General features: G+C 38.2%; 1 protein-coding gene and 1 long non-coding RNA gene across 4 annotated transcripts in view; one reads left to right on the top strand and one right to left on the bottom strand.

The window, feature by feature from the left end:
• FAM171A1 (family with sequence similarity 171 member A1) overlaps positions 1 to 26,593 on the top strand; it is a 93,326-nt gene that overhangs the window by 9,252 nt on the left and 57,481 nt on the right. The gene's annotated exons all lie outside the window — the stretch shown is intronic.
• On the bottom strand, positions 18,912 to 20,928 carry LOC122154335. Its single transcript, XR_006166227.1, has 3 exons — positions 20,917 to 20,928; positions 20,250 to 20,253; positions 18,912 to 19,228 (listed from the first exon to the last, which is right to left on the bottom strand). It is a non-coding gene; the product is annotated as an uncharacterized LOC122154335 (long non-coding RNA).

Genomic DNA, 26,593 nt, shown 5'->3' with positions numbered 1-26,593 from the left:
CCTCAGGTATTGTAACTGGAAGCTTCATCAGTGCGGTGTTGCACCCTGGCTTGGCCTTAGAGCTACTGAATATATACCATGTAATAAGCTTTGTGAAGGAACATGCAATCTTGGATTACCTGGCTGGGTTATCTTGCATTTCTCAAGACTCAAACAAGAGTTATTGTCTATTTACATTTCTAAACCATTTGTCTTAGTAGCATTATGCTTATGAGCCTAAGTGTTTCACTCCCAAGAGTAAATAAACAAAGGAAGGTTTAGAAACAAGGAGGGTTGTGGAGTTGTTTGGGCTTGTCTACGTGTTTTTTCCATGTTTTTAATTAGTTTTGTATTCCCAAGAGTTGATTTATTCTGGATTAAGCTGCATTATTACTCTCACCTTTGTCTGTTTTCTCTTACTGGCACTTCTGTAACAGTGTGGTAAACCAGATCGAGGAAGTTATCCAAATGAAAACTCCTGTATACACTAGTTCAGTCTTCACCTGGATTGCTTCCCTAGTTGGATTCATCTGGAATTACAGAAATGCTGTTGCTGATGCAGAGGAAAGGGCTGAGAGGAGCTGATAAGGGGAAACAAGGACTTTGTGGCAGCAGTGCCAATTGATGCAGGATTAAATTGTTTGCAGAACTAGTAACATGAGATGTAGGGCACAACATTTAGCAAGTTAACTGTTTTAAAAGTTACTGCTCAAAGGAGACAGCTGTTGTCTGAAAATGTGATACCATCTCATTTCTCAAAGAAAAAGCATAAAGAGTTTCTTGAAAACTATTTGCCTACAGTAGATGAAAACACTTCATTAGAGCAGTGAATACTGGCAGACCTGGACCTAGGTAATAGCAGATGATTTGAGATGCTTTCAGCTGCGACTGTCTCTGTCTCCATCAGGACAGGTTTTTGTCTCTGCCTCAGATACTCCAGTTTGTACCCTGCGTTGTAGTTTAAACAGAGCTTCATCCATAGTTTCAGCTCAAGCGTACTGTGAAATACAGCGCTCATGAGTGTTTCTCCCAGTTGTTGGGTAACGGGTGGGTTAGTACCTGAGGCATCTTTTCTCTGCTCTCTGGATGACCCAAATGGCTTGAGAGGAAATGCACTTTGGTCCGTTTAAACGCAGAAGAAATGTGAGGGCAGTACTGGGCACTTAGCACAGCATTCTGGCAGAGTAACTTCTGTCAACTAGTTGTGAACGTACAGTTTGGCATAATTAGAGCATGTCCCTGATGGTGTCTGATCACTTCCCTCTGAACTGTCTGCCAGAGCAATTCCCGCTTTCCTCTAGATAACGGCCTTGCTTTCCTTAGTTACTGCATTTCTGCACTGATGTCTCCTAAATTAGGGTCTGCTGAGAGATAAGTTTTTACTTCTTATCCTGCCCTTCCTTCTTGTGTCCCTGTGTTGGCCCTCTCATGTATTGAAAGGCTTGGAGTGCTTTTGCTACAGACGGGCAGGAAAGTCTACTAGGGAGTGTTTATGGCCTTTTCTTGTTTCTGTTTGAGTTGGGCAAGCATTGCTAGGGAAATAAATGGGTCCAGGAGCTCTGAAGATAGGACCGATGGTCTGCAGGGGGGTGAGGCAGCCAAGGGCGGGAAAACGCTGCTGAGTAGCAGGGCGATAAACTTGTCCAGGCACCGCATTGTGTTTGCAGAATGGGTGGCATCAGCTCAAGAAGGGAGCAACAGTTGCTCTCTTTGATTCCCTCTGAACTGTGCTCCTGGCAAGTTCTGAAACCTGCTGAGTAGCATGCTGACCTGGACAAATATTACAGTAATTTAAAAAGCTACTTGTGGTAATAATGTTGACAGACACAGTGAAGCACAGCAATATACTTGCTCTTTTAGCTTTAGTGCTAGTACCAAGTATTCCTGCAACTCAGCTTATTACAGTGTGTGGTGCTGCAGTCGAGGTCCTGGCAAATAACTTAAGTTTGAGCCAGTCTCTAGGTTCATGATGTATGATTTACAGGAGCCAGGAACACAGATGTTTGAAGTGAGAGCTGTATTTTCATTGTTTTGCAGGGTGCCTGTGTGTGGGGACTGTTACTTTTTTCCCTACTATTAAAACTTTAATATGAAGAAGTTAATTTTCTTCAAAAGTTAAAATTTCTTTTGTTCTTACAGGATAGTTATTCTTTAGTGTGCTGCTAGTTAAAACTTATTAGAGTGAACTATGACATTAAACTTACTCCATGTAAATATTGTTGTTAGCAGTCTACCTGAAAATTAAAAATACACTTGCTTCAAGCAGCCTGAAGCAGTAGGAGCAAGAGCTTCTAATGGGATGACTTCCAAATTTACTAACTGCTGCAAGCTATTGAGTTATAACTGCAGCAGACTTTTCAATATTAAACTAGTAAAAGTACTTTAAAAATCAGTTGTTGAAGGGAGAGAACCTGATGTACTAAAATTCTTGTTGAAAACTATTAGTTTTTCCAGGCATTTGATGAGATAAGGACTTCCTTCTTTAGATCAGATATGAATAGCTATCTGCTCTGTGAAGCTTTACCTCAGCAAAAACTACTTGGCACTCTTTAGCTATGCTCAAAATCTTGCTGGAGATCTTGTTTTAATTAGTAATTTTACCTGTGAGTATGTAGTTAATCTTTCAGTAACGTTCTCTCTTTTTTTTTTTTTTTTTTTTTAAAGCATGGTTTACTGTTGCTGCCAAAAGAACTGAGTGAGCCCTCTCAGCAGATGTCATTAGAAAGGGGATCAAAGCAGTGTCATGTCACAAGCTAACTTTCTGCACAGAAAAAAAATCCTTGGGTTTACGGGGTGGAGAGCTAGGTAACAGAGTAGAACAGTTTCTTGTGGTGGTGTCCTAGAAGAGTAATGGTTATTCCCATGTGCAAACTAATGCATGCTTTTAAGTGAATAGTCCATACTTTCATGAATCCTTCTGTGGTGAAGAAAAATCAAAAAAGAGTGTATATTATCTCTCAAGATCAAATGCTTATAAATAAGTGATAGCCATGTAGATTCCTTCAGAGCAGTAGAGAATCTTTGTTTACCATGGATGATTGCACGTAAACAAAGATACTTTTTACTATCTGATGCACTCAAGTATTAAGTCTTCCATCAGTTAGCCACTCAGAGTGATCAAGTGTCATCTTCCCTTACCCCTAGCCTAATTTCATGGTGGAAAATATTAAAGCTCACATTCTTACAGCCAAACTCTTAGGTGTTTCTTCAGTCTAGGTATTATTTAATGTGTGAGTGTGCCTTACAAAACTGGTAATTTTAGCATTTCCAATAAGGTATATAATGAATTGGAGGAAAAGCAAATGCACAGCAGTGTTTCCTGACCATGATGCTGACATGAGGCAGAAATTTTGTTACCTCACTGTTACTTTATGCCATTCTGTTTAGTGCTGTACAGATTAACAGCTAGTAAGGATATACTCTAAATAGTCCATCATGAAAGAGCTTTGGTACACCTGGGAGCTGGCTTTAAACAAATGGTATCTGACAGTATCAGGTTGTGGGGCTGATCATTGCTTACTTTTTGGTGTGTCTTTGGTGATAGTAAAGTACTCATTACTCCAAATCGTATTAAAATTCAGAAGATCTTTTAACAACCCAGAGGCTTTGGAAGAGATGTGTATGTTTGCCCAAAGGAATAGCACTTTCTCTTGCTGACTTGCACCTCTAAGTTACTCTTATAGCATCTTTGAGTGTGTAATAAAAGTTAGTATTTGTAAAAGGATGTATCTTCCTTGGAAAAGAAACATTTGTTGTTTACTGTCTAGTCACAGGATGATGAAGATACTTCTGTTGTGCAGAAGATAAGGTCAGGAGTAAAGAGGAAGTGCAGTGACCAAGACGGCACGCTGTCTAGGTCAGGGCTGGGAAGTAAACCAAGGCCACGCAAGAGTCAGGTCTTAATTCATGCCATTTTTACTTTAATGATTAGGGAGCTTTTAATGAGTTTACTGATACTGGGTCATGGCAGTTTCTTCTTGGACCCTTTTCAGATTTAGTTACCATTCTCTTGCCATTCCGTGCTTTTCTTTGTCATGCTTGCATGAATATAAGGGGTAAAGCCGGAAAGCTGCCTGGCAGCGTGGCGGTACGTCAGCAGTCTGGGCTTGCTTTCGGCCTCCTGGGAAGGCAGACGTCCCCCACCTGCTACACCGATGTTCAAATTTAAGGATATTTTTTTTTGTAAGTAAATACACAGCCACTTGTCCCCAGAATGGATGGCAAGTTTGTTTTCTGAATATATATATATATTTAATGAAAGTAAGGAGAAGGGGGGGGAAAAGGCAAAAAGAAAAAGCATAATATGATAAGATGGCATGTTAGAGTTCCTGTGTAGTAAATGAAATTTGAATGGGTTCCAGCTACTAGTACTAAGAAGCTTCTTCCTTTTCCTCTTGCTGTTTCCCTCGCCCCTTCTCTTCCCTATTGAGTTGAGCTTAACTTTTAACTTTGTCAGCCAGAAGACAACCTACATTTTCAAAAGCAGTCATGTAAACAAATCTTTGTTTCAAACATACTTACAAGCTTGATGCTGCTAGTAACAGAATCTCATTTCATGTTCTTAAGCAGCAGGAGGATAAAACACTTCAAATCCAAGGTGCTGTTAAAAAGTCAGTACTTGTCTGTAGTTACAATGCAGGAAATACCGTAAGAAGCAATTATTTTAATTCAGTGAGGCGATGCAGATAAATGTTGATTTCTGAGGATTTTTCTGATAACTAATTGAACTTGTAAATAATATTCTCTGTGCTCCTAGTATAATATTTGGTTTAGTTTTTTTTTTTATTTTAAACCCAGGCTGATGACCCATGATTTTGAGGTAACCATGTATTGCATTCACTGGACCTCTTTGCCTGAGGGAGAAATAAAAATATTGTATGTTTTATATCATGTTAAACAGAATAGGGGGGAAGAAAATAACTTAGTGATATGTTGGTTGATATCTTTCCTTGTCATGAATTATCCCAATATGAGTATGATCAATTCTGTTAGCTTTTAGTTTGTTTTTGTGTTGTTGTTTTTTTTTTTTTTTTTTTAAGCCTTGTAAAGAGGAGAACAAATACAAACATAAATAGGTATTATATTGATGCTAGATATTATCTTCTCACCTTTATTTATCTCAGTTTGTGTTAATTACCAGGTTTCTGAGACAATAATAGTGAGTTAGTATGATTAACTTTCTGGAATGACTCTGAAAAACTGAGTTTAGTATTTACTGGAATCCTGTCTTCTTAATTTCTGCTAGAAAACTGGGATGGATACAGTTGCGGGTTGGAGACCTCAGCATTCATGCACACATGTGCAGACGTGCACACATGCTTGTCTTGTAAGGCCATATGGTATGAATCAAAGCTTACCTCACAGTAGTAAAACTGTAATGCATTTTCCACCATTTTCAGTTACGTGTTTGTGGCATGATATTCTGTACTTTGAACAACTTACAGTGATTGTCCTTTGTAAATGGTCATTATTCTATGAAATTAATGTGTTATCCAGGATACTTGGCTTCAGTTTTGTCCTTGGATTGCTGTGGCTGTTCCAGTAACGCCAGAAGTTGCGCCGCTTTTTCTGCTTGCTTGCTTTGTTCAAAGCAGCTTTGGCTTGCAAACGTATACAGATGTGTTTGTTCTTTCTTGTTCATGGCAATAGATTTGAAATAAACCCTTGCTAGCAGATAGAAGGCATGTGAATTAGAGTGTATGAGTATGTGTACTTCCTTGTTCAAGATTTTTAAACAATCTGTTGAGGCCTCTAATTAAGCCTCACTGGCTTCTGGTCTCTTTTTTCCTGCAGTTTTCATGATATTTGAATATTATTATCAGGACTTCTTACAAATTTCTAACTTCATCAGAAAAATTAGTTTTTAATATTAAACTTTTATATCTTTTATGTAAACCTGTATCACTTAAAACTTTTTTCTCTCATTCTAATAGCTCAAGACAATTCAGCCTTTAGTCTGTGATGGTGCTTTTGATACTATTAAAAAGTATCCTTTCTAAAAACACAGATATGCTTAGCATTACAATGGAGAGCTGACCTACTTTATATCTTTTTATTTGTATTAAGATAAATAGGGTTCCAGAGGTAGTTAAGATAGTCTAAAAACTGACCGGATGTTGTATCAGATATATTTAGCCAGAACCAGTAAATTCCATGTATTTCTATTTCTTTTTCCAACTCAGTGGTGCTTTGTGCTAGAACCCATGTGATTCTGTATTGATGCTTTGTGACCAAAGGAAAGAAAAAACAGTATCATACTTCCGAGATGATACTACTCTCATGTAAGGTAAGACATTCAACTAAAGCCACAATACCATGTAAAAAAAGAATGGAAATTTCATGGATAATCTTAATACAGGCAAAAATGACAAAATAACACCTAAGTCTGAAAGTTATGTTAGTGAAAATCAATACTAGTAGGTTCTCTTTGGTAGCAATAATAGGTCTTGATTTCCAATTACTCCTGTATTCTCAGTATACCTGTTTGGAACTTATACGCTGTCATTTTTCTTTATCAGAAATAAAAAGTATCAAATAAAATTATGCATGTCTAGGTAACATGTCTTCTACATTGAGCTTTTTGTTTAATTTATAAATACTCTGATCCATCTCTTCAGAATTTGACTGGAGGCTGAATCTTCTGCCACACTTGTCATTTTTGATAAGAGGACTTCTATTGCCAGCAGCTGTAGTGTAGAAATTGGCCTTGGTGGAGTGGCCAGTAACTTCTTCGCACAGTTATGACCACCTTGACATTCAGAAATGAACATGTGTCCTTCTCAGCGTGCTCCTGGTGTTCCCTTAGAGCAAGGAGCACACTCAGGCCGAAGTGTGAAGGAGATGAATAGTTCATCAGAGAGTTGTGCTAAGACTTAGTTGTTTCCTTATTCTTGTTTCTGGAGGCTGTTCATACTGATGGTGATTCTGGAGACATTTTATGCTTTGTCAGATTCACTTGAATGTGCCTCTGACGGCTGTTTCCAGCTGTGCATTATAGAAGTTGTATTACCTGCATGTTTCCTCATGAGTTAGTTGACCCTGACAACTTGGCAGTGTTTCAACCTGTTTTTCCAGTTGCTTGAAATACAGCTGCATCTCAGCTTTTGAAATACTCATCCATATGTCTTATTCTTCTCCCAGATTCTTAATCCCCATCAGAAGTGATTGAGAAGGCCTTGGTTGCTCAGTGATTCCTGGAGAGAGATGCTGAATGTGTAGGTGGAATAAGGCTGGCCTTTACTGTCATGCAGGGTTGTGCATAGATGGGGCTGTAGCTAGAACAGTGTGTTTTTGTGTGTGTTTTTCCTACTTGAGGGAAGCTTGGTTGGTTTGGCAGCCATGGCTACTAACTGTTGTGGTGTTGACCAGTCCTTTGTATTCTTTTTGACACACTGGGTCCAGACTTAGAAGGTCTGTCATGTTGGCTTTCTGCCAACTGAGGGTCTTGAACTGCAGCTTCTTCAGTGTGAGCTGGTGTGGCAAAACATACAGCAGTGAACAGGCTGTGCTCCTGCTCTTCACACTCATCCCAGCCCCACTGCTGCTGCTTTTTGTGTAACTGTATCCAGATCATATGGATCTGTGTGATAATTAAAATAAAAGGGTGATTCTTATACACATTTTGTGAACTCATTGGTGGAAATGAAAAAACAAAATCATCTTACTGGCTTCCATTCAGAAGAATGGTGGCTGCTGTGCAGTTGTTTTTGCCTTGCTGCGTGAGCTTGGAACAAATGTCTCATTGTTTTGCTCTCAGTACTTGCAGAAGACAGATGCTGGGCTTGCACTGTGTACCACCACTGTAACTTCTTGCTTGGCTGTTTTATATCTGTAAATAGCAGTGGTGCATGAGGGCCCCAGCTTGTGGCTGGGGTTCTGCTGAGGCTGTAAAGTGTCAAGTTGTTGCATTTTTTTTTTCCCCTTTTTCCATTGTCAGGGAGATAAAAACAAAGTTCTGCTTTGTGATCCCTTCTAATGCTGTAAGCTGTGCAGTAGGCAAAGGCAAATAAGGTGGAAACAGAGGAAAAAAGTTCATATGAAAATACAAGTAGTTGGAAGAGGTAAACAAAATAGAACACACAAAAGGTACCCATCTGTGTCTTATTTGCTTTGTCTGCTTGTTCTAAACCAGTAAGAGCAGAATGTGTCCACCCCTATTTGCCAAAGGCTGGCGTGCTCAGGAATGCTTCAGAGCTACTATCCTGCAAGCCTGAGTAGGAGCTGGAGGGTAGTTTACTGTTCATTAGTTCTTGCTAACAGCTTGGGCTTGATGGAAGTGGATACTTCTAGAGGAAGTAAATTTAGTGTAAGGTTATGAAATGATGGGGTAGAAGTTTATCTAGCTTTAAATGTTAGCTTCTCTGCTTTAAGGGGGCTTGTATTGCCCAGATATAGGGGCTTGATATAGTGATGTGTGATGTTTATATGATGGAATAACCTTTCGCCGTATGTGCAGAAAAAGGAGTCTCTGGACAAAAAGGCATTTATTTGAAGAATTGTAAACATAAGCATTTATTTTTCTTACTCAATTGTGCAAAAGGTTCTGTCCTAGATATTCTCTTCAAAGACAGTCTTTGATTGCTATGTGGCACTCTCCCTTCAGGTCTTGCAATGCTGATTTTCTCTGATGTGATTTCACTGTGGCTGGGTTTTAGTGCTGTATGTCAGTCTTTACTTTCTGAGCACCTTTAACAAGGAACCAGTATGTTGTGTGCTTGAATACTACCTGACTGCTTCTTTTTAATAACGGTGCTCAAGGGTTTATGCTCTTACTTGTCCCTTTCACTGTAGAGTGCCATTTGGCTCTGTCCTTGTCCCTCTTGTCTGCATATCTTGTCCCCCTAAGAAATCATATTGCTCTCTTCAACCTTAGCCATCACTTCTATATAGGTCATGTCCGATTCTACATGCTCTTAATTTTGATTTCTTTGTCTGTCTAGTCTCAGTCAGCTCCTGGCTGCACCATAATTTATTGCAAGTGACAGATTTGGAGGAGGAGGTCCTCTGCTGTGTCGTATCTCTGACTATTGTATTGATGGCAGATGATCGTGCTGTGACATTCCTCTGCTTGGGTGTTTTAAACAAGTTCCAGGGTGGAGGAACTGACATGCTCTGCAAATTATAAAACCCAGAGGAGTTTAAAATAACAGCTGCCAAACAGCTTTAACTCTTTACTTTCCACCTTCATTTATATTATGAGTGAGAAATAAAGTTAATATTCTTTTAATGGAAAAAAATTTGTACTGCTTTGTGAACTAATGAGAATCAGATGCTAACTTTTTTATTGTGTGATTCTTTAAAGAGTTAAAACATGATAGCAAGGGTGTTAATCTAGCAAGTGTCTTCTGTTCATGTTTTAAACTCAGCATGAACAGACATGGATGTTTTTAATAAAAAGACAGATATTTAATTCCAAGAAATATACAGGTTTTATGCCAGAATAAATGCCATTTGTGATTTCTGGTTAATTTTTTATTATTATTATTTTAGAATTATTTCCTTGGGGGCCATTTGTAGTCTTTGGAGCACTTCATAACTTTCGGTAATAGTCTCAAGATTTTGTATATTACATAAACTTCAGATTTCCTTGCTAGTAATCTGTGTTTATTTGACTTTCTGAAAGCTATTATAGGCACCAGCAATAGCCTGTACTTGATTTTTGGATTACTGATTTTATTTTTTTAAAAAAAACTTTTTTCCCCCACTTCTTTGGTCTAATAGGTCTACCTTGTCTCCTTTGCTTTCAACCTGGAGCAGGATGATTAATTGCAGAATATGGAAAGCAAATATTTGCTAGCTGAAAGTAAAGGGAGGCTCTCTCATTTCTCCTTTTTTGCATGCAAAATGATTGCATGTTGTTTTCAGAGTAGCTTGGTCTGCATGGTTGTAGTTGGTGTTTGTATGCAGAACTGAAGTGGGGACTAGGCGAAATTCCTTAGCGTTATATTGTGGATAAATCCAAATGGCCCTTCTGCCATCCAATCTGTGAACATATTACTGCAGAAATTACAGGTGGTGTCCAAGATGTGACCACAGCTCTCTTTGCAGACAGGGAGAGGTAATAAAGTGCAGCAATATGTTAACTTCTGTGTTTGACCTAAATATGTTTGGAATGTGGTTTTGAATATGAATCATGAGCCCAGTGAAAGTGTAGGAGTATAGGACTGGAACAGACTGGATTGTTGTCTCTAGAGCGGGTGCCATGTGAGCTCTGCTTGAATCTGGTTGACCTCATCTTAAAACCAAGTTCTGCTTGATGCCACCATTTATGAATCAGAGGATGTTTCAAAGCATTTCACTGTTATTAGTAATATTGTACTATCCAGTGAAAATTTGTCAATACTTTTTATCTGCAACAGCAACTAAAATAGTTAAGGCATAGCTCATGTGTGACCCAACAGCTTGATCCATCTGGTTGAGTTCAGTGAAAGTCAGTCGTACAAATGCTCTTGTGGTTTTGTTTTTGTTTGTTTGTTTAAAGTAAAAAAAAAAAAAAATATTGCAAACTAAAGTTTGGGCACACAGGATCACTGCCAACAGAGATGCTGAAAACCCATAGCAGTACAGAGCCACAAGTGCTCAGAAAAGAAAGCCGTTAATTCCTATCCAGCTGGTATTAAGAGGAACTTAAGTCACCGCACTGTAGCAGTAAGCTAGTCTGAACCTGATAATCCTTCATACTTTTATTCTCTGGTCTTATCCAAATGAATGTAGCTTGCACGTGGTCCTATTTCTTAGAACAATAATATTTTAGACCACCTTGTGACATAGAAAAACAGCAGACAAGCTTGCAGACATGAAGATTTTATTCGTGTCTCAGACAAAGTTGGCTTTCCAACTTGTACATACCGTGGTACAATTGCTCTGACTTTAATTTGGTTAAGTTAATATCAAGACAAGATGAAGAGAGGAAAAAAGGATGATCAACATCTGTCAAATTGGGTAAGGGAAGTCATTGAGACAGTGAAGGGCTAGGATCACAGAACAGTTGAGGTTGACAGGAACCTCTGGAGGTCATTTGGTCTAACCCCCTGCTCAAGCAGGGCCACCCAGAGCCAGTGGCCCAGGATTGTGTACAGACAGCTTTTTCAGTATCTCCGCAGATGGAGACTCCACAACCTCCCTGGACAACCTGTGCCAGTGCTCAGTCACCCTCACAGTGAAAAAGTGTTTCCTGATGTTTGGAGGAAACCTCCTGTGTTTCAGTTGGTGCCCACTGCCTCTGGTCGTGTCACTGGGCACCACTGAGAAGATCCTGGCTCTGTCATCTTTTCAATAAAGTAGGAAGTGAAGAAAAATTGGGACGTGTGGTATTAGCATAATTATGCCACATTCAAAGCTGTTTTTTTCCAAGCTGAGCTTGGTGGGAAGGGTGCTGCTACTGATAAGACCAGAAAGGGTGGAAAGACTTTTGTGTTTGAAAAATTATCAAACTCTTACGAATCATTCATTCAGTAGAAGATATCTGTCATGGAAATCAAGCCTTGCATGCTTCCTCAAAATTATTAATTCCATACCAGAGCCAAGAAGTTGCCGGTATGCCAGGTTATTTTGAATGGAGTTGTATTGCTTTTGTAGCATTTGTTGTTAAAACATGAACAGTAAAGATACAAGGTGGTCTGCCAGAAATTTTGGATGTTTAACAGTTGCCTATGATCTAAAATGTCTTGAGGACAATGTTTTCACACTGCATCTGTCTATCCAGAGCTCTGGCTATGCAGAATTTAATATACAAGGAGTTGTGGTAGTACCCTGCTTGTATGTTTTTTAGTGCCATATGTGTTGGCATCTGTATCTTATTTGATAAGCAATTTTATAACATACTCCTTATATTGTTTCCTCCTTACAGTTAAGATATGATCATATTATTCTTCCAGATCTAGCAGAATCAGATTCAAGTGTTGCAGCAGTTAGCGAGAGATTGCTGTTCTACAGTTTGGATAACTTCAATTGATTTTTACCAAAAACCTCTCAGCAGTATTGGTGAATGGAGTCACTGTCTGGCTGCTTTTGCACTGATGCAGATGAGGTATGCTCAAGTAATGCTCTGCAATCCTTCAGCTGTAGGAGTAATAATATGCAGATGAGGGATAGTGCTAGCCAGCCTGGGTATGAGCATCTTCATCTGCTACTGATGTTTGCAATTATGCTGTTTCATACACCTTTGGTATCCATGGTGAGTAGCTGTTATAGCAGTATTTTATCCCATTCAAAAAGCAGTCATTCTTTTGGCTAATCAGAAGTAAACGTTATTTACCTATACAGAAAAGATTGCTGTTGCTAGCCTGAGCTCACAGCTTTGTAAAGCTGTGTGGGACTGTGTTTATTCTCTTGATGTCAATTTGTGCCACCTGGCACAGCTCCATTACATTCAATTTTTCCTTCCTTTCCCAGAAAGGAGGAAACAGGCGCTTCAGTTTGCTGCTACCTAGCTTTCGAACTACAGATGAACTTGGTCAATCACACTGTTTTTTTTTACATGTGGCATAATTAATCTAGTTTTTCTATAATACAAACTGCTCGCATAAATAATTTTATATGATACTAGTATGAGCATTTCAGAGTATATCACTGCATCCTTTTTTGACTTTCATCTTTCTGTGATCTAACACTGCATCCCAGTATTTGCAAAACTCTTAGCTGTCTATCCCTCAAAAAAAAAAAAAAAAAAGGAGGGGGTTGGAGATTTCTGAAGATTTCTTAATCAAGCTGATTGTCTGAAGGTCAGCCACTGCCATCCCTATATTAATCCGTATGATCTGCTGCCTTTCTTCAAGAATTTTGGAAAAGATTTTGGATAATAGCAGCTGCTTGAGCTCCTGAGCATAGTAGGAATTATTGTTACTGTCTCCACACAAGACCAAGAGGTGCAGTTGGAAATTCCCCATCTTGGGTGCTGGGCATGGAGCCGAGGACCTCCGGAGTCCGTGTCCCAACTGCTGGATGGCCTGGCACAGGGAGCTTCTCTCAGGGTTGCATCCTCCCTTTGCGGTTCTTGAGACCAGACCACCTTTTAAAAGCACTCATTTTTAAATTTTTGTTATCAATTGTAAATCCCTAAGACTGGTATTCATGGAAACATCACATTTCAACCTATTTACAGCATTTATTACTCTAATGCCGTACTTTCAGTTATTAAAAATAGGAAGCTAATTCTCATATAAACTTTTCTAAACCTTTTTATCCCAAGAACTTTGTGTTCTTTTGCTTCCCTTACTGTCCTTCACGTTCCTTGGTCTTAGTTACACAGTTCTGCTTTTCTTGTGGAGTTGAAATGCTCTTTTCAAAGTTGATTACCAGGAAATTATTTGCTTGCTTTATGCTGTTGTTTTGTTAATGGCAGTCACAAAATGCACCTCATCATATTAATATTAAACAGAATAAATACATCCAGTCATATCCCTATCCTCCATTTAACATATACATTAATGGTCTTGAAATAAATGGTTTCATGGTGTGTACAGTAACCCACTAACATGAGAAAGCATCATATTTAGCAGGATCACTTTACTAAAAAGTTTGTATCTCAAATTTTTACTTGTAATCTTCTACCTGACTTTTAACTTGATAAAGGCTTCAACTTGTCTTAAGATTGCATTTATATTTAGACTTCCAAAACTGATGCCTTGGGGTTTTTTTGGGGGGGAGGGGAGGGCTTTTCTTTTTTGTTGTTGTTATTGGTTTGGTTGTTTTTTTGTTCTGTTTTGTTTGGTTTTGGAGTGTCTTTTGTTTGGTTGGGGTTTTTTGTTTGTTTTGGGTTGTTTTGTTTTTTTTTTTAGGGAAATTGTCATTTTATGCTACTTTTGCTCTTTTATTTGTAAGAGTTGGAAAGTGGCTGTGGCAAAGAACATTCATGCCTGTTTTTCAGTTGTTCTCTACAAAGCTGAAATTTTGATAGACTCTTGTAAAAGCTATTTTGGGTCTTTAACATGTTAACATTTCACTTCTGTTAATACTGAATGGGATAATAGCGCTGTTCCTCTTAAGCTTATGTAGCCCAAACCTTACTGTACCTGCAGTAACAAAGCTGTTAGTAAAGTTTTGTAAGTATTTTGCTTTCCATTTGACATTGCAAAAGTATTCTTGTGTGACCAAACACACTAGCCTGTAAATAGATACTGAATATTTTTACTAATGATTTTTTATTCACACTTCTAAAAACATTTATAAAACTTTAATATTTATAACATAATGTTTATAACATTCTTTACAACTTGAGGCAACTATATTACAGTATGAATTTGTATATTTTGGGACCAATGACAAGAATTTCTAAGTTGGAGTCTCATCAGTTAGTTACAGAAGAAGGAAGAGATACAAGGGTATTGGTCAATCAGAGTGTTTATGAGCCACCAAAGTAATTCTGCTATGGGAAAAGCAGATGTGATTGCTGAATGTGTTGGGCGAGTTGTTCTCAACAGAAAGAGAGATATTAATGCTGTTGTAAAGACATTGGCAGCACCTCTGAAATTCTGGCTTCCATTCTGTTTCTTATTTGGAAAAGGTCAGGTCAAACATTTGAAAATACATTTTAAGTTGGGAAAGCAGAAGAGGTTGTATCTCAATTACTGGATAACAAAAAAAAAAAGGGCCTTAGCAAAATGAAGAATGAAATGTGATTGCTCTCTGCAGATTTAGAAAGGACCTGTTTAAGGGAAGAATAATACTTGATAGTTTGGCCATGAGAAAAGTGTGCAGGCAAAAGAAGTAGCCATTGAGGAATGGGATTCTGGCATAGCAGCCAGCTGCGTAGGGGTAGAAGATATGTAATTATCGTTTTAAGATTGAACTTGTAAAGCTTGAACTTTTTTTATTATATATGCTTCTTGTGGTGAGAAGCCTGGATTTGACTACCCACAAGATTCCTTTATGTCCTTTATTCTAATTTAAAACATTCCTACTAAGAACAAGTGAAAATAATAGAAACACAGGAAATAGGTAATAACATAATGAAGATCCAGCTAAAATATTTTTCCTTTGTTTTTCATTTTTGTTTTTCAGTGGAATACTGAAAAAAAAATCCTTTTCTACAAATGGTCTGAGGTGATTCAGTATTTAAAGAAAAAGTCTAAAAGCAACACAAGTTGAAAAAGTGACTCTCTAATTTCTTGATATTTACATTTTCTTTTGTACTTGTACTGCAGTTTATTTGCTGTTGCATGTTAGTATTTCTTGATAGCTTCTGTATAGATTACTTTTTTAATTTAAAGCATAAGTAATTTTTGTCCCATCTTACTGCAAAAGAATTAATACTCTGAAAATTACAGTTTTATTCTGAGTGCACGTGGGAGGTCATTAACGTGTGGATAAGGAACTGAAAGGAAGGATATTGCAACTGCATTTCAGTGCTGATTTGAGTGACTATCGAATATGGAAGAATTCACTTTCTTGTTTGTAGTGGGTTTGGTGGTTGTTAATCACTCCTATTCCTCTTCCTACCCAGTGGTGTCTTTTTATGAAAAACAAACCAAACTTGTAAATTCATCTTCTAATTTTGGGAAAAGTTAAATGGCTGTTAAATGCCTAGTCTATGTTCACACAAAGGTGTGACTACTGTGGATGTTGTCTTAATGAGTTGATGGAATTAAATTCATATAATGGCAGCTGTGTTCTTCAGCAAACCTGCTTGCAGAACGTCAGTCTGAGGGTTTTTTTTTTTTTGTGTGCTCATTTGTAGTGTAAAAGATTTGGGTGATAAAATTACAAAGATTGAAGTTTTAAATAGACTATTCAAGTATTCTCACCACTTGGATGAGAAGAGAGATCTACTCTAAATTTAGAGAGATAATTGATGTAGTGTTTAGCTATAGTTTGTTATGAGCAACCAAGATAATTCAGAATTCTAGAAACATTAGATATTGTTGATGCAAAATATATAAAGTTTTAATAAAGTTCAGCTCATTTAGTATACAAATCAAATTGCTTTTGAGGGGAAGTGGTCTGATTTGTTTCAAGAAGCTTCTGATGGTGATTTGTTCTTTGCCATGCATAGTGCCAAAAATGGGACTCTGGGATGAGTATTGGCTTGGGAACACTGTATTGCTGAGTTTCACAGGAGAGCAACAGAAGTCTCTAGTTCCTGTCTATGGAAAACCATGATTTCAGAAATAGCTAATAACCAGTCTTTCACTCTGAAATGCTGTACTTCTTCCTGGGAATTTCAGTCTACTCTGAATGCTCCTTTGCCTTTATTTCACATCCACATTTAAAATTTAATAATATTTTATTTTAGCTCAACTTTTCTGCATGGATTCTTGGTGGAAATTGTACTTCTGATATTTTGCAAGAATGCTTTGGGTTATGGGATATCATTCTTAACCAAGTCCCCTACACAGCTAAGTCTGTCCAAGTTTACTGCAAATAACTGTTTAACTATTTTCAATAATATTTAATATTTTAACTGTTTTTTTTGTCCAAAGAGAGTTCTGTTTCTACATTTGGTTTGACAAAATTGGTTGTTAGTTGAAAACTGATCCCAAGTGAAATTGCAATAAAAGTAGATACCAGCAAGTAGTCCTTTTTCTGCTGTGTGGCCTTGTCTTGTACCTTGCTTACTGGTCCACTGTTGTACCTACAGTCCACTATGGCTTGCCTGCAAGTTGATCTTTTCCTGGATAGTTCTCTCAATCAGTTTCCTAGATTTTTTTTTTTGGGGGGGGGGGGGGGGGGTGGGGGGTGTGGAGGGGAGGGAATGGGTTGGGTTTTTTCTGTTTTGTTTCGTAATCTTTGGTTCAGAATTTTGTTTTTTGTTGGACCTCAACAGACCATACAGTGGCATCCCATGTCCGCGTGTCTGTCTACAAGAAAGGCAGATTTTTAACCTGTATCAGTCTGAACTGAGCAGTTTTTTGCCTTGGAAAGATTTTTTTTTCTTTTTTCTTTTTTTTTTGGGGGGGGGGGCAGGAGGGTTGGGGTGTTAATTAAAACCTAATGAAATGGATGTGGGAATTATTTCTTGATTATGCAAATAACTCCCTCCATGGGGAGTTTCTTGATAACCATGAAACATCTTAAAAGATATATATCGTGAGCAACTCTTCTCATCTCCCAAAATGTAAAACTGAGTAAGAAAAATTAATATACTGATATTCCTACATATGTGAAAATCAGGGTACAACTCCAGTGTTCTTGACCCCAATCACTCATCTGTGTTTTCTACCACCTTTTGGCTGTACTGGCACCACCACCACCCACTACACCAGGTCAGTGACTTGATCTGGGTTAAAAATAAATAATTCACTTATTAGTTAAGTTTTTTTTAAGCTAGGGTCTGTTAACCAGCTCATGTATGTGGGGAAGTGGAGGGAACCGGAGGCCTACAGAGTTTTTCCCTACAAAACTCAAAGTGCAACTGTACCCTGGTAAGTCCCTTCTACACCCACATTTGAAGAAGGTGTCTTCTTGCACCCACTGGAAAAATATTTTTCCCCATCAGTTCTTTTAAAATTCCTTTATCAAATATAAGTGCTTGACAGATGGAGCCCCATCTGTCATGATACCATTATCTGTTGTATTTCTAAATTTGCTCTCACTTGTAGTGCTTGTGAGAATACTTTGGCATTGTTCTTAATTGTTCTTTGGTCTGTTTGTAGAGTTATAACCTTGAACAGTGAATTAACTCTTGGGAAACTGTATAATTTCTTACATGATTTTACATAAGACAATATACTTTTCACTATCCTTTATTCTTTCACTTTCATATATGTATGTTAGGCAGCTTTCTTTTTTTTAATTAACCTGAATTTGTCACTTTCTTGCCAATGTCAAAGTCAGATACCATCTAAGATACAGTAGTGGCCTGATCTGGTGTGGCAAATACCAATTCCATTTTTTAAAAAATATATCTATTAGCATAAAGGCTAATTTACCTAAATCCAAACCACAGTGAAATACTGCTAATTATTTTGTAATTACTGTGTATTTTGAGGCTGAATATAGATTAAGATGTGTCTAAAAGCATAAAGGAGAGTATGGCCTTTGGGAGTATCAATGTAATGGTTCAATGAGGTGAATAGGTTTAATTATTTCAGTAGTCACACTAGTAAATTGCAGAACCCAGCAAAAGATAACAGTTTATATGGTCACTGGCTCAAATTCAGCCCATATAAATTGCTCTGGAATACCTGGTCTGTAAATTAATACTTGCTGGTACTATTAAAAAAAAAAAAAACAAAAAAAAAAACACCAAAAACAAAAAAAAAAAAAAAAAAAAAAAAAAAAAACAAAACCACAAAAAACCAACCACCACAAAAAAAACACCCAAACTGCCTGACGGTATATTCTAGTGGTTCAGTCCCAGCTTTGATACTTGGTTTTAGTCAAAGGAGTGGCTGAGTTCTGTCACACAGGATCTATGAGTTGGACCGTACTTACCCTCTAGCTCTGGATGACCCTGACTTTGAATGGCTGAACCCCGTTTCAGACATGCAAATGGAAAACAATTGATTCGTCAATTCTCTGCATTACTTCTTGTCAGTTAAAGGACACTGTACCCTGCGTTGTAATAGGAGAATAATTGGCAAATGTTTTTGATGACAATACAGTCCTATTTTTGAAAAAGTTCATTCATTAGTGGGGTTGGTTCACTTTCAGTATTTTGCATCATAGAGTCATGGAATTGTTTAGGTTGGAAAAGACCTTTAAGATCACTGAGTCCATCCATTAACCTAACACTGCCAAGTGCACCACTAAACCGTGTCCCTAAGTGCCATATCTGCGCATCTTTTAAATACCTCCAGGGTTGGTGACAGCCACTTCCCTGGTCAGCTTGTTCTTTTTGGTGAAGAAATTTTTCCTAATATCCAGTCTAAACCTCCACTGGTGCAACTTGAGGCCATTCCCTCTTGGCCTATTGTTTGTTACTTGGGAGAAGAGACCAACACCCACCCCGCTACAGCCTCCTCTCAGGGAGTTGTAGAGAATGACAAGGTCTGCTGTCAGCCTCCTTTTCTCCAGGCTAAACAACCTCCAGTTCCTTCAGCCACTCCTCATAAGACTTGTTCTCTGGACCCTTCACCAGCTCTGTTGCTTTTCTCTAGACATGCTCTACCACCTCAGTGTTTTTCCTGCAGTGAGGGGCCCAAAACTGAACACAGTATTGGAGGTGGGGCCTCACCAGTGTTGAGTACAGGGGGACAATCACTTCCCTAGTGCTGCTGGCCACACTATTTCTGATACAAGCCAGGATGCTGTTGGCCTTAGCCACCTGGGCACACCTATGGCTCATATTCAGTGGCTGTTGACCAACATCCTTGGTCCTTTTTTTACTGGGCAGCTTTCCAGCCACTCTTCCCCAAGCCTGTAGTGTTCCATGGGGTTGTTGTGACCCAAGTGCAGGACCCAGCACTCAGCCTTGTTGAACCTCATACAATTGGCCCAGCCTGTCCAGATGTTTCTGTAAAGCCTTCTTATCCTCAAGCAGATCAACACTCCTGCCCAAGTTGGTATTGTCTGCAGAATTCCTGATTGTGCACTCGAGACCCTCATCCATATCACTGAAAAAGAGACAAAACATAAATGCCCCCACTACTAAGCCCTGGGAAACACCACTTATGACTGGCCATCAACTGGATTTAACTCCATTCCCTACCAGTCTTTGGGCCCAGCCATCCAGCCAGATTTTTATCCAGTGAGCAGTACACCTTTCCATTTTTGTTAATATCTTGACAAATATAAAATAACTGGCCAGTTAATATCTAGATATTTAGTTTTCAGTGGTTAGTTGAGGAGGTTGATATTTCATGCTCCATTGTAGGTGTTGCTTTTGCTGTCAAGATATAATTTAACACACTTGACAACAACTTGTATCTAACTCGACTTCATACACTCCTAGAATTTCCTTAGGGATAGTTTTCTTATTAGACAGGGGTTTTTTATTTTGAGAAAAAGCCCTTTTCAGACCTCTTATGGCTCAAGAGTCTACAACGTTCCTCTGATTTAGTGACTGGAACTGGGATGTGCATCTGTCTGCTCACACAGGCAAATGTGTTTATTCTGTGCTCTTTCTAACCTGCTGAAGATATATTCTCTGGCAAGATGATTAGGATCTGTGGAATATTGAAAAGTTGATATTTAAAATCACTAGAACAGCTATCATGACTCTTAACAGGGACATGAATCTACAGAGTAGACATGTTAGACAGATAAAAATGTATCAATAGTCCTAATTTGGCAAAGGTGCAGCCCATCACATACTTTTTCAGACTCTGTCTCATAATCAGAAATGCAGGTTGAAAGTTAATGAAGTTAGTTGTAATGACTGTTCATCTGACCATCCTTCCAATTGTTCAGCTCTTTTCTAGCTCTGGTGGATATACTATAGATATTGCAGTGATAGAGCCCCATGTAATTTCTTAGTAATATGTGTCTAAGGTACAGAAATTAGACTTTGTAGAATCAACACCAGGAAAGCAGCAATTTGACTAAAACCACAGCAGAGGTTGACTCTTTGCTGCCCTTTTAATGTAAATGATACTGCTAAGAAGCAGCAAAAAATAGCTTGGACATAGGAAGAGAGAAGAAATAGATCTTTCTATCTGGAAAAAATGAAGTGTCTTTAGACTGAGTTGGAATCTCATCTGGAAACTCATGAAAGTCATCATGCATCAGCATTCATAACAGTTTTCCCTCCTCTTTTCACCCCCCCCCCCCCCCCCCCCCACACACACACACACACTCACTCACTCGCTCTTTTTTTTTAGTAACAAGCTAGGGCTTGAAAAAAGTAATAACCAGCATTCCTGAATCACTTAATAGGATCATGAGGCTACTAAAAGGGTAGATGTCTTTCGTTAAAATACCCATGAATATTAACATTCTTAATGGAGGTTTTATCCTCCTGTCCAAACAGTATAGCTATATTAACATAGCATTGATAAAGTTACAGAGCAAGACAGGTGCTGAATGGACAGACCTGCAGACCCTCTATATCTTTCTAACCACAGGTCCTTTAGAGAAAAGGACTGCCTTGATGGTTCATTTCCTTGATGTTCATCCTTTCTGTGGTTTGTGTTGCCTGATCTGGAGTCCCAAACTGGCAGGCATCTGTGTGCTATTGCAGAAGGAACTCAGAATAGTTCTGATACAGCTAAATATGGGGTTCTGTCCATTACAAGTTAACTGGCTTAAAATGCTGATTGGGTTTGTACTTACTTGTCATCAATATCTTAAAGAAAAAGTGTAACCAGTCTAAAAAATGGGAAATAATGAAATTATACCTCAAAATCCTGTATGCTTTGCTTCCATGTGATAATTGCATCAATGCTGGTTTCCAGTGGTGTATCCCAAGAGATTTCTATCCTCAGGAGAAGAAAACTGCGCATTATTTTCTTTTATCCCTTTCCCCAACCCGGTGCACAAAGGTAGAGGAGGGATAAGGGGTTGAGAGCATCAGTATTCATGTATGCTGTGTACTGAGGAAAAAACATCCCTTCAGTCAAATGTTCATGCAGATCATTGAAGACATATTCTGAAGATTTCAATTTGCTCTTTCTTCACTCACATAGCTTTTTTTTTTTTTTCTCTTCCCTCTTCTGAAAGTAGGTTGTCTGAAGTCACATACACAGTGTAGCTTATAAATGCAGGCTAATGTTGTTAGTGACCCTTTCCTACATTCAGCAAGAAAGTCTAATTGAAGGCATCCATCCTGTAACTTTCCTAAATATTTACCAAAATTGTGGAAGTTTTGGTCATTTACCGTAATGTTTAAATCAGCTAACAGCCTTTAAAAAGAAACTTTTTAAAAAGCCCACAAAAAACAAGTTAGTGATCTAAGCCAATTTAAGTTGGCTAAATGTGAAAGATTATATGCAGTATTTAGAAAAAAAAATATAATTAAGCAATGTGGGTTTGATTTATGTTATTCTTGCCAGATAAGTGGTGTTGCTTTTGCATCGCTGTACTGCCTTTTCACTTGCTTGTATCATGTTGACTTGTGAGCAACCATATTAACTTTACTTGAAAGTGAACATTTCATTGCTCTTTAAGCCCTGTTTGTGCAAAACATGCTTTTAATGAGCACGAACATTTAGCTGTAACAGATTGAAAACAGGAGGACTCTCAGTAGAAAAATTTGTATCTTGAAAGCTTGCCCACTACTATCCTTTGTTTCCAACCCTATGGTAAACTAATGCAGTGTTACAGCTCTGGCTTCTGCTTGTGGTTGAGCTTTTTGTTTTGTTTAGGTGGGTGGGGATTGGCTGTAATTAAGGTGATATATCCATTATAATCACATATAGGAGCTGTTAAGTAAGGTACTTTTACCTTCAACTAACATTTAATGTGTATGTTAACACAAATGAAATTGAGTTGCAAATGCAGTCATCATTGAAAAGATCTTGAGGAGGCATCAGGAATGAAAGCACTCCAAGGAGAAATGGAATCCAATTGATTATAAGAAGTGGCTTGATGATGATAGTGCTCTCTGTTAAGCATGGAGGAAAAACAGATTGCTTTTTAAACCAGTTTCCAGGCTGCTTTAGTATTGTGTCCTTTCCATACTATTCTTTTCACTGTATTTTCTCAAAGGACATCCTTCAGCAAGATCATTCTTTCAAGGTGGTTTAGAATAAGATAATTTATTGCAGCACAGTTTGAGTGAGGAGTGTTTCTTGTTATATAAAGTCATACAGCATCTACTTTGCTTTCTCTTTTAAATACAGTGGACAGCAGGCAAAAAACATATGGTTGCAAGATATGAGACATAGCAACTAAAATTTCAATACTATTCTTTTCTAGGTGTAATTAATAGGAAAGGGGAGCGTATCAAATGCAGGAGTCCTAATATTGTAGGCAGGCTTGTTTGTTATCAATATGCTTGTGAACTGACTTAATGAAGATTTTAGGAAAGCTGGAATTGGACCATCTGAAAACTAGAATATCACTTAATTTCATTGCCTTGGTGTATTTTCTTAGTTAAGAGATGATTTTCCTAGAAAACTATGTGTTTTTTCTGCTTTGCTTTCACCCTCATAGTGGTGTCAGTACTGATAACAGACTGATTAACTAAATTTTTAGTGACTTTGTAGTGGTCAGAAAGCAAAGGGAGATAATACCACTGAGGGTTAAATATTACTTTGTGAAATTGCTCTAAACTGACAAATAATGGTTTGCTGTCTTTGACATCTGTTAAATAAACGAATACAGCTGAATTTAAGTCAGCTAAAGAGAACGCTGCTCTGTTAATCAGTCTTCCTTTCCCCTTTGCTTACCAAATACTTCTTGGAAAGATTACGAACTTTTCTTTTTCCATGATTTTTGTGCATAAATCACCACATAGGTACATGGTGTGTTTTTCTGTATCAATTTTAAGCTAGTATGGACATTTAACTTCCTTGGAAATCTGAGTATCCCTGGAGGTGTTGGATTTGTATGCATCTGGCAGTCTAAAACAGATAATATAAAAATCCCTCATTATGTCTCCAGTCAGGATTTTTATACTCTTAGAGCTTTATTTGATATTGCAGCACTTTTGATCTGCAAAGAAGAGAAGTTAGAATAAGATAAAAGATCTGAAGGGCAAGTCTAATGCCAGGGAGTAGCAGTCCTGCATTGAACAGTCTTGTTGCTTTCTTCTGGTGATGAAGCCTCTAGAGCCCCTGAGGAGCTGTAGTCATGAGGAAGAAATTCAGTAGACCTGGAGGTTGCCAAAGACTGTTGTGGTACAATCGTCCTGCTCACGGACGGCACTGTCTGTCAGCCACCAGTATGTGGTGTCTGGTTGACAAGGGGGAAAAGTGGATCTTCAGAGTTCTGCTGCTGGTTAGGTTGCTGTAGTCTTTTTACACTGAAGTGATTTTTTTTTATCACTGAACATGCTGTGCATGGATGGTGTGATTCCAGCAGCAACACCACATTGCTGGATCCATCCTGAGGTGTGACATATTTCGATTCTTAAACATATTGTGTTCATATGGTACTGACTAAATATTCCTGGTTTTGACCTGCAATACTGATAACGTTCCAGTCCTCAGAATGTCAGATACGATAAATTTTTGCTTGCCACTTACAATTAAACAATCACCAGACTGAATGGTGCTGAACTGAAGTTTGTCTAAAATATTATATAATATGATTAAGGCCTTTTTAGTTGGGTTTCTTAGCTCTGTATTAATACCATATGATGAAATGTTCTAGCCCTGAAACAAAGTCCACATGAAGTAGAAACTGTGGTTTCTTGATTTAACTGCAGGGAAGTTAGTCCTGTCTCCTTTATGCATCTGAGCCAATACTTCTATTAAAGATATAATATGTAAGAAATGTAATGCATAAACCCAACAAAGTTTTGTAGAAAAATAATCTCCTAATTAAGAGAATACCCTGAGGCAGTGAAATTAAGTGATGTTCTGATTTTCAGATGTTTCAATTCTACCTTGTCTAGGCTGAAGGAAATTATACACTTTCCATTTAATTGTTTCCTTTTTAATAAAAGGCTTATCTTAAACATTCTTTCCTTCTCCTGCACAAAAACTCCCCATAATTTTAAGATAGGCAGTGTGGTAGTGTCACTAATAGCTGTAAACTGTATGAGGGTGTATACTAATAGAATAGGTTGAATTCCTGTGGTGGCTGAGTTTTACTCTGCCTCCGGCATAGAGCGTGACAATAGCACTTGCTGTGCAGCAGTGGGCTTTTAGTGCATGCCCTGCTGTGGTGAACTGTTGCCTTCTCCTCCCTATAACCACAGTTGCAATAGTAACCTTCTCAGGAGGGAAACTGCTACTTTTAAAACACCACCCACAGATTGAATTTTCTGCATTGAAAAATCTCAGCAACCTATTACCTGTTTCACTAGCTGTCAAGGTATTGACTGTGAAAGTTTATAATGTAAAATTTAAAACTCTGTATCTTTGTAGACTTGTCAAAAAGCTGCAAATCTATTACAAGTTTAAAAAAAGCAAAGCGTAGTTAGATGTCTCAGTGATCTGAATGGCCTTTCTTTGTTCTCTTCCATTTTTTTTATTTTTAATTTTTTTTTGTAAAGTGAAAAGAGGCAGCAGCACCTCTGTGCAAAGCTAGCCCAAATCCCAATAGCAGCTTTTGTTTCCTGTAGAGGTGCTGTGTAAGTTTACAGGTCTTCCAGTCAGCCTAAGGCCCTGCTGAGAAAGCAGTGATCTCCTCAAAGGAAAAGAAAAGTCAAGAATATTTTTCTTGTCTAGTATGGTCTTGGTTTCATGATGGCTGTTTCCTTTTGGTTTTGTGTCTGCAGCATAATCTGGAGCTTCATGTGGTGCTGAGGCTGATTCATTGAGAAGATTTGCGTAAAGAAATGTTTGTTTCTGTTTATGATAAATCCAGAATAACTTCTCTATTATTCTCTTGATATCTTTGCCCAATTAAATTAGAAAAAGAGAGATAATCAGCAACTCATCCTTGCCCACAAATCAGACAGTAACCACTGATCAGAATGAACCCAGTCTAAAATATTACAATGTAGAAGTCAACTTAGTCAATTTTTCATGTTGGTTGAGGGTTATGTGTGTGTTTTTGTTCTAAGGCGGAGAAAGAAGAGCCTCAAACTGTGTCTTTGGGACTTGAGTGTGGTGAGCCCACAAGGTGGTAGAAGCGTGGTTCTTGGTTCCCTGTCTGCTGCTGGGTCTCTTGGTTTCAGTAATTCCAGGAAATCTGTTTTCAGCACTCCCACATGATGGTTCCTGTGTTGCTGTGACAGCGAAGCGGGGTGAGGGCTGGCTTCCAAAACAGACACATGAGGGGTTCTGCAGTGAAAAACCAAGGCAGGGATTAGTGTGTCACCAGATTCCTCCTTGTTCTTGCAAAGAGGTTGTCATCCTCAGCCCACTCATCCCATTGTGAGCCCTCTTGAGCTAGCTTTGAATAAAAGAGACATTGTGAATGTTCTTGCCAGAGGCAGTTTCCCCTTCAGCACAGTGAAGAAATATTTCCATGTGGTCACCATGCACTTCACAAAATACGAAGCCTTTATCAATATCTTTTATTAAAAACTAAAAAAAAAAAAAAAAAAAAAAGGAGATTAATTAAAACATCTGTTCCCCTGCAGTCACCTGGTTCTCTCTTGGCCCTGTGTGTCATACTGTAGCATTCTCTGTCTTGCTTCCTAGGAGAAGCAATGTTGAAAGGAACATGCTGGTTAGACATGCAGTACAGCCAGGCTCCTTGGCATGAGGAGTGTCTAGAACTGAGGAACATCTCCCATGTCTACATGTGGTCTATTCCCTCAAACCCCAGGAGGGCTTGTTGTCCTTTCTTCCTTGTGAAACTTTAGCCAGTCACCTTTCTACCTGACTCTGTTTCTATGTCTGGGCGGAATCCAGGCTGGAAACTGGAGAGGTCTGGTCACTTGAACTTCACAGCTGGTTTTCCTACATTAAAACTACTATTAAAGTCCTATTCTTGGAATTAAGTTTCATATACATCAGATAATTCAGGGTTTTTACTATTTTTTAAAGATTAAGTTTTGTGAGGAAAGGACTCTTTTTTTACTAGATGTGAATTGTAAACAGGAATGTAGGATTTTTCAGACCAGATATAAATAAGAATAATTTTAAATACCCTATTTTGTATAGTTTTTTGAAGTTCTTTTGTAAACTATGAATTTATTATATGTGTTCTATTTAAAAACACGGGTTAATTAAATCTT

The sequence above is a fragment of the Tyto alba genome, unplaced genomic scaffold (assembly GCF_018691265.1).
Source record: "Tyto alba isolate M040663 unplaced genomic scaffold, T.alba_DEE_v4.0 Super-Scaffold_38, whole genome shotgun sequence".
Lineage (NCBI taxonomy): Eukaryota > Metazoa > Chordata > Aves > Strigiformes > Tytonidae > Tyto > Tyto alba.
The sequence above is the reverse complement of the archived record's forward strand: the minus strand, read 5'-3'. Positions and strand labels throughout refer to the sequence as shown.